The sequence below is a fragment of the Sus scrofa genome, chromosome 4, assembly GCF_000003025.6.
Source record: "Sus scrofa isolate TJ Tabasco breed Duroc chromosome 4, Sscrofa11.1, whole genome shotgun sequence".
NCBI classification, from domain to species: domain Eukaryota; kingdom Metazoa; phylum Chordata; class Mammalia; order Artiodactyla; family Suidae; genus Sus; species Sus scrofa.
Window position 1 is genome coordinate 27211734 of NC_010446.5, and position 12220 is coordinate 27223953.

Consider the following 12220-nt stretch of genomic DNA (forward strand, 5'->3'; position numbering starts at 1 on the left):
TTTTAAAATGGAAAAAAATATATTTCTCAAATTTACTTCAGGAGGTAAATGGTAATAGAAAAATAGGCAGCAGTACTGATCTCCTAGCACCCATTTCTAATTTTTTAAGTCATTTATAATAATTTCCTTCAGATAGATGACTTATAAGGTAGAAAACTGGCTTGACTTTAAGCAGACAAAACAAGTCCTAAAATGAACTAACATGGCTCAAAATGTTCCTTGAGTTTTGGCCTTAACTTCTGTGTGAAATGATGAATTTAATGGCAATTAGACAGAAACAAAGGAAAGCGTTTTGGGCACAATTATCAAGCTGCTAATATCCTCAGTGATGCACAGCGTGATTCGGTTCCTTTGCCTTGTTCCTTCCCATTTGGCCACGATCCCAATTTATCCAGACCATCACGTACGGTTGAAATCAGTGAAAGTCTCGTGCTTCCACATTTTTTTATACTTCTTTGTCTAACACAACACCTGCTTTCTTAGTGCTTTTCTTTTCAGATATGCAGAGCCTGAAAAGCAAAGTATATAAACTCCTTTCTATTTGGATCCTTCAAGGCCATTTTCTTCCTGTTTTTTCGTTAACTTTCAAATTTGTTCACTATTAAATCTTTGGCACCTATGCCTTGTTTTTTGTGCTGTTTGCAATTCTATAAATGCCGAAAATTAAAAGAGAAGGGTCTTGACTCTAACCACAGCTAACTGAATTAACATTTCCTGTTTTAGAAATAGTTGAATAGAAATTTTGTTTAGAAATGTTTATACAGCATAGAGTTATATCTACTGAAAGAAAACAGAAATACGGAATGTTGCACTTTCAACCTTGCTGCTTTCTCTTTCTTATTGTCTCCGCTTACCATTCCACTGAGGAAGAGACTTGTGCCAACTCAATAGCTTATTAAATAGGATTCATCTCACATCATTTAAAGAAATAAAAGGCCAACAGAGGAGAAATAACCAACTTCTAGTTAAAACTTTCATTTTTATTTCTGAGAATTTAAAAATCTTACTTAGGAGTTCCCAATATGGCACAGTAGAAATAAATCCAACTAGTATCCATGAGGATGAGGGTTCAATCCCTGGCCTTGCTCAGTGGGTTGGGGATCCAGCATTGCCATGAGCTGTGGTGTAGGTCACAGATGTGGCTTGGATCCTGTGTTGCTGTGGTTGTGGCTTAGGCTGGCAGCTGTAGCTCTGATTTGATTCAACCCCTAGCCTGGGAACTTCCACATGCTGCAAGTGCGGCCCTTTAAAAAAACAAACAAACAAAAAAAACCCATCTTATTTAATTTTTTGACTCTTTAAGCAAATATAAATTTAAGTATGGCCAGAATCTAATACTGGTTTCAGAAAAATTCAGATGAAATATACATATAAATGATATGTGAAAATGAAATATATAAAAGACCTTCAAAAATGATAAAAGAAAAAAAGCAGAAGAGTAATAAGATGAAATTTTAAAATTTATATTATAAAGTTGTTACAAATACTCTTTCTCGTTATATATACTATGGATATAATCTATACATATGTGTATGTTATACATATGTATGTATAATACATGTATGTTGTGTGTTTATGTATATAATCTGCACATTAACATTGTGCTACAATAAGGATATACAGAAAACTAGATTCAGTTTTTGCCCTAAAGCCATATAATTCAGATTGTCCAGGCACACAGAATGCAGAATCCAGGTAAGTACAAAAATTCATGTTAATGCTCTTCTTGTGTTGTTGTTGGGAGAGCTTCCTTAGCTGAAAGAGAAGATATTTAAATGTCTATGTGAAATGTAAAAAGAAACACAAGAAGAAATTTAAATGTGAATTGATACATTAAATTTTTCAACATAACCCCAGCCTTTTAATCACTATCAGTCATTGAGTCAAGAGGTATGGAAACCTCAAACCAAAAATTCCTTTAAAAAAAAAATGTGGTTTTAGGTAGAATATATTCTCATTCACGGTCCTGAAAGGGACAATACTGATGCAAATGAGAGCAGGAAGGGTTTCCGTCAAAATGAAGAGTAAATGAGAAAAGCAGAACAGTTAAAATAGATTTCCAGATTAAACACCTTGAAGCATAGTATTTGTTAGGTTTTTAAAATCCTAAAGACATGTGGTTGCATTTTGTTAAGCTCCACAAACTTCATGGGCTTATTTGGGACACCTGTCCCTACTGCTATTTAACATAGAACACATATCTTGAGTATATGTGCAGAAGCCTGAAAAGCTTAAGTATATTTAGCATAACAAATATTTTGTAAGATTCTAGATGCAGGTGTTATGGTTAAAAAAAAATGTGTACTTGTGAAGCACTGACAGCTGAGTAAATAGAAACTGAAATGATCTTGAACTATTGGAGTATAGAATACTACTAATTACAATACCTAGCATTTTATCTTAAGCTGTATAATTCTCATTAATGCAAAATTTCCATTTTGCATGAAGCCATGGCTTCTGCGTGCCAGGGGGTAGCCACTGTTATGATTATATCATAATAAATATTTTGTCTCTAAATTTTTCCTGTACTTTCCTGCACAGAAAATAGAATCACTACAATACAATAGGTACCTGTTTTGTCGGCACTGTCCTCATTTCCAGGCATGCATTCTAGCCTAATCATCCCACCACTCTTAAAGCTTTGTATTTAGCCAAAGACTAGGTTGGAAGAGCAAACACCTAGATTCCAGGGTATTGTCTTCTACCATTTATCTAAATACCTAAGGCATTTTTCCTTGCTCTCCATTATTTTCAAGCATCTAAGCCACTGCTGTTACGATCTTTCAATCTATGACAAGCTATACATGTCATTTGAAATATTTTTCTCCCCACATATTTTCAAGTTGTCAAGGATCCCGAGTTTTTCTTTGGCTTATAGATACTTTCTCATATCTATTGTGTGATTTTCAAAACACATACTAAAATGCGCAGGAAAAAAATTCCCAAAAGAGACTTTTGTTATAAGCATTTGCACTGTGTGTGCGTGCACACACACATGCACACGCACACAGACACACCACATCTGTAAATGATGTAGCAACTCTTCCTAACTCAAGGAGGGGTCTTCGGGTATTTTTAGAACTATATTGTTCAGTAGACCTGGAGGAAGAGACGGTTGTATTTGTAGCTTTTCTAAGTGGCTCTCTATAACTATTAAGATGTCTTTAAAATAGAAATTGTACATGTTAGCATTTTAGAATTAATTCTGCCTTTTGGATGATTTTTATTTTACACAGTCTTTGGGAAAACATATTTCCCCTAAAGGAATTAAAGAGAGTTGATGGCAACTGTTAAAATAATAGTAATCTTATGTCAATCCGAAGCTAGAAATACAATTGAATTCCATTCAAAAGTATTCACAGTGGGCCTAGTTACAATTGAACTGAACTAAATTGGCATAATTTGAAGAACTTCATTTAGTGATAAATACCACAGATAAATACTGTCTCACTCACAAGCTTATGCATCCACAATAGGGGTACCTATCTGTATGCTCATTACTAAAAGGAAAAAATACAGAAAACCATATTTCTACGCACCGCATTTGACTACAAATGTTAAAGTTTACTTTGAAAGAAAATTCAGATCATAGAGGATTTAAAAAATCATATTGTAATTAAATAATCCATGAATCAAACCATCATTTTAGATATAATTCAGTACTCAGGCAGGGACATTAAGGCCCTCATTAAGTACCTAAGCCTGGTGAGGCCCAGAAGTTCAATTTTTAACCAGTCATCTCTATATCAAACAATTGACTTCACTGTGTATTTTGTAAAGCTTCTATTTATAGTAGCAGACATTTATTATGCTCTTTTTTTCTTGCTATGGCATACTAAAACCTCTGTTAAAAGGTTTATCCCACTTTTTTGGCTTATTTGTTGATTTAGCTTCATTAAGTCTGATATTGCTAGGATTCTAAGACAATAATCAAAAAGTATAAGCAGGACTATGGCCCCCAAGTAAGAGTTATCAGTACAGGTCTGTAAAGTTTTTAAGACAATCTATCAAGCAGATGTAATTAATTTTCTATTGCTGTAAAAAATAGATCCCAAATTCAGAAGTTTAAAGAAATATTTATGACCTTACATGTTTGTTTTAAATTTTATTCAAGTATACTTGATTTACAATGTTTTATTAATTTCTGTGGTACAGTGCAGTGATTCAGTTATACATTACACACAATCCATTCCCATACAGGTTACATCAGGAATCTAATAGAGGTTTAGATCACTGATCCTGATTCAAGGTCTTCTACACAGTTTTTACACCAGGACTCATCATATTCAAGTTTGACAGAGACTGGAAGATCTTCTCCCATGATAGTTCACTTGTGGTCAGTAGTACAGGGTTCAGTTGTTTATTACAAAGGTTCTACTATAGAGGTATTCTACATGGCAGCTGGCTCCTTCTTAAGAGAGGGATACAAAAGAGGGAAATTTACCAAGATGGGAATGACAACATCTTTCATAAAGTAATTTCAAAAATAATATACCATCAATCTATAACATTCTATTGGGTACGCAGGTCAACCGAGCATAAACTAGGAATGGAATACACAGTTATGTGAATATCAGGAGATGGGGGACACCGGAGGCGATCTCAGAGGTAGGTGAAAGCACATATTACTTGGTATTTGAGAACTAAAATAAATTTAAAATTAAGGCTATAGGCTAAAATACCACCTCAAAACCATTTTTTAAAAATAGCGTCATATATTTTATTCTACTACCTCTCATTTCGGTCACCCTTCTGTTGTTATCTGAGCCTCTGTTCCATCTGTTATTCAAAGCAGGGAGACTACATAACATTACTCAATTTGAGTAGTTCTAAATATTTAATATTTCTTTCCTACTCAAGACAGAATCTAAGTACAATAAAAAGTTCCCTACATTTTATTTCCTATGTCTCATTCTACTACAGATAGGGCACAGACCCCAGTTTAGACCTCTGAATCAGCTATTCCCATGCCAGTTTCTGAGTATTGAATTTTATATTTGTTTTCTTGTCCATCGCCATTCATTGAATACCACTAAATATATGCATATGAAGGTGTTATGCATTTTTCTGCTATATCAAATATGTATCTAACCAAATAATTACCTTTACAACAAAATAAGTATCAGTTGGTATTCATGACACTCCGTTCTCTCATATACCCTATTATAGAGAAGGAAATGACTGTATAGACACCTTTGGGTTTTTGAAGATTCAGTATGGAGCTACAGGTGAAACAGAACCTTTCAGAGTTATGATGCTGTTCTGCAGGTTTTATAGCAATCAATATTTGGAAATTTCCTCCTGAAGTAGAAACGGTCATTGAATTGCACTGATTGGTTGTCATTGCTTTGATTTGGAAGCTCAGATTGCCTCTGGACCAATGCAGCTTCTTATATAATTAGGTCAAAAGGTAAACAGGGCTTTTATGTTGACTAGGATAATTAATTCTCACTATTAGAGGAATAATATTACATAATGGAGGGAAGAATATGATCCTTTGGGGCACCTAATAGTACAACCACATGGAGTACCAGGTATTATAGGCAGGACTACCCAATCACAGATTTCTCATTAATAAAAGTTTGGATTATACTATCGTGTAGAGAACCTTGACAAGGCGTGGTGCTGCCTCAAAGCCAGAAGAATTTGAAATGAGTGGCAGAGGAGATAATTTGTAAATGTGTGTTATAGCCTCATGTTTAGTTTTAAACCTCAAGGACTATAGCCTTTAGCCACTTTTAATTCCTTATTAGTTCCTGTTATTATTTCTATATTGTAGCAAACTTGCTTACACAGAAAAGAATAAGGATTCCCCAGAGAATCTGGATTTAGAAAATTGCATGTCAAATTTGATGAATTTTTTAGACCATCTTCCTTTGGAGTGGAATTTATTTCAATTGTATAAGAAATATTTGTACTATGGCAAATATAATCATTTTTTTCCAAGTATAAAAAGAGCAATATATGTAGATGTTGGAAAAACTAGTTTAACTGTAGTAGATGTTTGCCACTTGTTGGGAATCCATTATTTCAATATGTCTTAAATTTAGAAGAAACCCCCAGGGTGATGTTGTATCTAGTGAGAGCTAAGGCCCCATCCTACACTCACATCCTAATAGGCCATTACTTTGATTGGCAAATCAGATCCTCCTTCTCCAGGCATTGACTACTCAAAGACAATCAGGAATTACAAGAAAAGTTACAGGTTAATAAAGTTACATTTTCAATGGTGTCATCTGTAAATTGAGTTTCCAATGCTGAAATGCCCAGAGTGGTGTCTATACAGTTTGTTTCAGTAGCACATTGTCTGCTACATAGTTATCTTGTTCTTTGCTCATTTTTTCAGTCTGGTTATCCAGATTCATTGTAGGAGCAATTTTATTTCATCTCAATAAATTATTTACATTCTTACATTGCTGCTTTTGTAATAAGTACAAGGAACTTGAAAAATGCTGCCTAAATATAGATAACAAGTATACACTTGCCCTAGATGGAACTTCTCTGATATAAAAATGAAAAAGTCAACAATCTATTGAAGCAAAGAGAAGGTTGAAGTGCTTAGCTAACATTTATCAAGTAAATATGGGCTTGGAAACTCTATGTCAAATTCATTGCATGATACAATATAGGAGGATATTATGATTGTGTATTTCTTTTTGAGTCTACCCTAAACCGTCAGTATTTCATGGAATAGTTGGCAGTTGGATCGGCATATAAAACATTGATTACTGCAGGTAGATAAATCCTAGGATTGTGAAAAATTTTGAAAAAACTTACTAACATTCTTTGTTAGATCAAGAGCCAATTGTTTATATTCACAGTAGCTCAAAAACTTGTATTTATCTTAGTAATGTGACAGGAAATGGAAAACAACAATGCCCTAAGATCAGACCCCAAAAATGTTTTCCCTTTTGGTTCAAGGATATATAGAATATTTGACTCACATCAGCTGCTTTTTCTGAGGTTTCTTGTTGTAGTTGCCATCTATTCTTGATCTATAAATATTATTGTGCTCCTAGCTCACCTACAGGCTCATTTATTAAATTTATACTTTGTTCTTAAATGAGCTCATCCAGCTTCGTGGCTTTAAATAACATCGATATGCCAGTGCTCCCCAAATCTCTCTCTAAATCTGAACTTTTCCTTGAACTCCAGATACATACATATATATATATATAGATACATACTCTTAGGTGGCAGAAAAAAACATGACACTGATGGTAAAATCACATGAATTTAACTGTTTTTAGCTTACAAGAAAGACAATTTCATGTAGTTCAAACCAATCAATAGCTTCACTTGTACAGTAATCATTAATAGTTATATTTAACATTTTCAAAATGTAACTCACAATTCCCCACCCCTTTAATTCCTTGTCAAAACTACTCCTAATCTAGGCTTTTCATTTCAGGAAATGGCCAAACATTTTACACAGTTTTTCATGGTCAAAACATTGGAGAGGTTCTTAATTCGTTTTTCCCTCACATACCTCAAAATATAATATGTTAATAATAAGCCCTATTTTTTCCTACTTCCAGCATATCCTATAGTAACTTCTTTCCTTCACAAAGGATAAAATTCTGTTAAAGGCATCAAAACTTTTTATCTCACCAAGTTCTGTGTTCTCCAGACCAGTCTCTCTGTCTCTACACTTGATCACTTTAAGAGAGACCACTCTAATCATAGAAAGGGGCAGGGGTTGGTTAATGAAAATTATATTATGCTAATATATAATCAACTAACAACTAACATCTCCCTATCAAGTTTAGATAATAAATGTTTGTTATTTACCATGGTTTATCAAGACCTACACATTCTGGGTCCAGCTTATTTATCTGACCTTATTCATCATAACTTTTCTCTTTCTCATTATGCTCCACTCACATGGTTTCTTTTTCCTTCAGCATGCCAAGTTTGTTCTTCCTCTGGTATCTTACTGTTGCTCTCATCTCAGATATTTTTCTGTAGTGGTGTCTGTCTTGTCGTTTATTTTCCTGCTCAAATGTCATGTCTTCAGAGAAGGCCCTGATATTTCTCCCTGATACTTCTACCCAAAATGCTGCTTTTGGATAAAGTCACTCTCTCACTTTACTGTTTTCTTTACATCATACAAAGAGCCTTTTTTTTTTTTTTTTAATTTCTCAAGTACTTTTCCTTGTTTATTTCCTGTTTTCCCCAACCCCCTTACCTTCCAGAATAAAGTTACTTTTACATAAATCATAAGTTCCCTTTATCATAAACATAGAGAAATAGGAAACATTTAACAAATATATGGTATCTGAATAAGTAATACCTTTTTATTTCACAAGGGAAACAACTGTGGTCACTAATTGCATAACATATTAAAATTATGATACTCGTTTTCTCCTACTCTAGCTGGAGAGAAATCAGAGCCATCTAGACTCATTTCTTGTTTGTTAGGAAAAGCGAAAAGACTCCACTTTGATTAATAATTATCTTTTAAGTGTGCACAACAATTGAGGTGAAAAACAGTGGGATAGAGAGGCACAGCATGTCTAATTGATAAAACTGCATGATCAACAATATTGTGTTATAACCAAAGATAGACTAAAATCAATTAGCAGAAAATTGTCTTTGGTCTGACTACTCACACTGAATGATGCATAAGACTAATATCTTTATCAACAACATTTCTCAGTAGATGGGAAACATGGAATGTTCATCTTTTCATTTCTGAGAAGTTCTAAGAGATGAAAATAGCATAGATATGTTGCAAAATAAAGCATAGAAATGATATTACCAGTTTCCTTATTCAGGTGAGAAAATTTGTAAATTCATAGCTCTTAGATGCAGTTTTTTTAAATATTTGATGAAACTAGATTAAATATTGATTCTTAGCCTGTCTTGTTTAGTTAATCAAAGAATGGTGAAGAAAAATAAAGGTATTGAATGGCATAGAAGAATGCAAATGTTGAAAAGTACAGGGAAAATGAAAGAGCTTTAAAAAATGACCAAATCTAAATGAAAACCTATCTTTTACTTGTCATTGCTGTTTAGTTCTAGGTGCATTAAAACATTTACATTAGAAATGATAAATAAGTAGATAAATCTGTACACAGGCTAAACAATATTCATTACTCAAACACCTGATAAATTTATGGTTTAAATATACCTTTCCTTTGATATATACAACACTCAAATTATGAAATAATGTAGTATAATCTTATTTTATAAATAAAGAAGATTTGAAGAGATTAACTTGCTTATGAAAATAGGTGTATATGGCAGAGATGGTTTGCTATTAATTATACTCATATTATGATGCTTTCTGATCAAGAACTAACATGGCTGTTTATGAAAACATTATTTTAGACTTTGTGACTGTTTTTTTTTTGTTTGGGTCTGGCTTTTGGTTTTGACCAACATAATTTTATCATTTTGGATGACACACATATATACCCAAATACATGTACACGCAAAAGTTTATATCTAGTCTTACTAAAAAATGTATAAGTTAAATTGCTATATATCTTTTAGTGAAAATAGCATAACAAAAATCAGCTTTAATTTTCAAGTATATTATATAACTTAGCATGTTTTCCAATTAAATAAGTAAGATAGATATATTGTAATTGTATGAGTTCTAATTTTTTTCACTCTTATTCTCACTGGATTAATTTACCAAATCTAAAAATTACCTTTCTCTAAAGATGAAAGATTTTAAATGAGTAACAATATATTTTTAACTCACAGAGGGCAATAAAATAAAATTAAAGAATAAAACATAAGTTCCATGAAGTCAATAAAACCACTTTTATTTTACCCCAAACACTGCTAACATCTGTTTATTGAAGAAACACCATTTATTGAAGACACTATTCTTTTCCCATGTGTATTCTTGGCACTCTTGTTGAATTTAAGTTGATTGTAAATGTGTGGATTTATTTCTGGACCCTATTCTGTTCTATTGTTATGAATGTCTGTTTTATGCCATATGCTGTTTTCCTTACTGTAGCTTTGTAATATATTTTGAAATCAAAAAGCATGATGGTGCTAGCTTTGTTCTTCTTTCTCAAGATTGCTTTAGCTATTCTGTGTCTTTTGTTGTTCCATATAAATTTTAGGATTTTTTTCTATTCCTGTAGAGATTACCATTGGGATTTCAGTAGGTATTATTTTGAAACTGTAGATCATGTTGTATACTATGGACATTTTAAGGCATTAATTCTTCCACCCATCATGAGCTGCACTTATATGTATCTGTCTTACTGGATTTCTTTCTTCAATGTTTATAATTTTCAGTGTACATGTCTTTTACCTCTTTGTTTAAATTTAGTCATAGATATCTTATCATTTTTACTGCTATTGTATTTGGTATTGTTTTCCTAATATTCTTTACATAAATTTCTTTGCTAGTACATAGAAATGTGACTGTTTTTTTTGTATGCAACGTGTAATACGTCACATAAAACAGAATGAAAGATTTAATCACATAATCACCTCAATAGTTACAGAAAATGCATCTGACAAAATTCAGTACCTATTTTTGATTAAAAAAAACCTCAACAAAATGTGTACATGGAACTTGCCTTAACACAAGAGGCATATATGTAAAGTCTATAGCTAATATTATAATCAGTGGGAAAAACCAAAAGCTTTTCCAGGATCCAGTACAAGGCAAGGATGCCCACTTTAATCATTTCTATTCAATATAATACTAGAAGTTCTAGCCAGAGCAGTTAGACAACAAAAGGAAATAAGAGGCATCCAAATCAGAAAGGAAAAAGTTAAATCATCTCTGTTGGCAGATAACATGATCATATGTGTAGGAAATTCTAAAGACTCAACAACATCAACAATGAAACTCTTAGAATTAAGAAAACATATCCAATAAAGTTTCAGAATATAAAGTCATCATTAAAATGCCATGGCTTTTCTTTTCTCTACTTTTAAATATTAATGTGATCCAGCCTTCAAAATTCTCTCTGTATTTTCATTTGCTGCCTAGGAGCTTTCCTTGAGGACTGTTTTGTCTCAGCTCAAACTGTATTTCTTGTGAAAGCTTAAAAATTAACAACACCATTTATCAGGTTGTGTAATATTTCAAAGTCTACCTTGCTCTCCCTTTTTCCAACTCATTAATTTATAAAGTCTAGAATTTTACTTTTAAAGCATATGCTACTTTATCTTATATTCTTTTTTCCTCTTAAAACTCAAATTAACTTTCAGTCTTCCAGTGTCTTCATTTCTCATCTGCCTCTTTGATATTTGGTGTCTCTCAAAGTGCAATTTTATTATTATTCTATATGGTCTTTCTCTGCTCTTCCATGATATTGAATAATAGCTATGTTCTGATAATCCCTGAATCTATATATCTCCAAGCAAAAACACTGTTCACCTGAGATGAATGGATCCTTTCTCCTTCTGAAAATGTCTTCTTGCATATCTTATAGGTACCTAAAACTGATGTAATATTTAAAATTCAGTGAGTACTTACTTGTACCTGGCAGTAATTTAAATGTTTTACACTTTCATCTCCTGTAATTATCATGAAAACCCCATGATTTTGTAACTATGAAGACCTCTATGTGACAAACAAATAAGGCACAGACAGGTTGAGTATCACACCCAAAATCCACAGCTAATAAATGAAAGTCTTAGATTGTAAAGGTAGGCAAATTTGGCCCCAGAAAGAACATCTACACAACAGGCCCTCTTAAAATATGTGCAAAAATCATCTTATCTTCTCCCCTCCCTAATCTACTTTTTCTCCAGAGTTTATTAATACTAGAGTAATCTCTATGGTTGTTTTAACTATGGACTACATTCTAGCCACCTCCTCACTTACAGTTTCTCAATCCCAGACACATCTACCAGATTATCTCATTTTATCTATTCTAATGCCTATTTATCATTTAAATTTATTTTCTCCATCTCTCTTGCTTTTTCCAAAATCAGATAACTATCATCTTTCAAATTTTCACAGCTGCTCAGCTAATACCCCTGCCATCAGAATAGATCACCTCCTATCCCATTTTTGAACTTCAGCCAAAATAATTTTAATAAAATACTCCCCTGTCTCAGCTTTTAATACTTCAATAGATATACTCTCTAGTTGAAGTACAGAAGTAATAGATGTAGCTTGTGCTCTGATTCAGTCTTATTCTCCAACTTCTATTTCCCCATTGTCTCCCTCTATCCTCAAGAAAGAAGGGCATGGTTCAGTTTTTCCCCCTTGGCCAGGCTTTCTGCCAGGTTT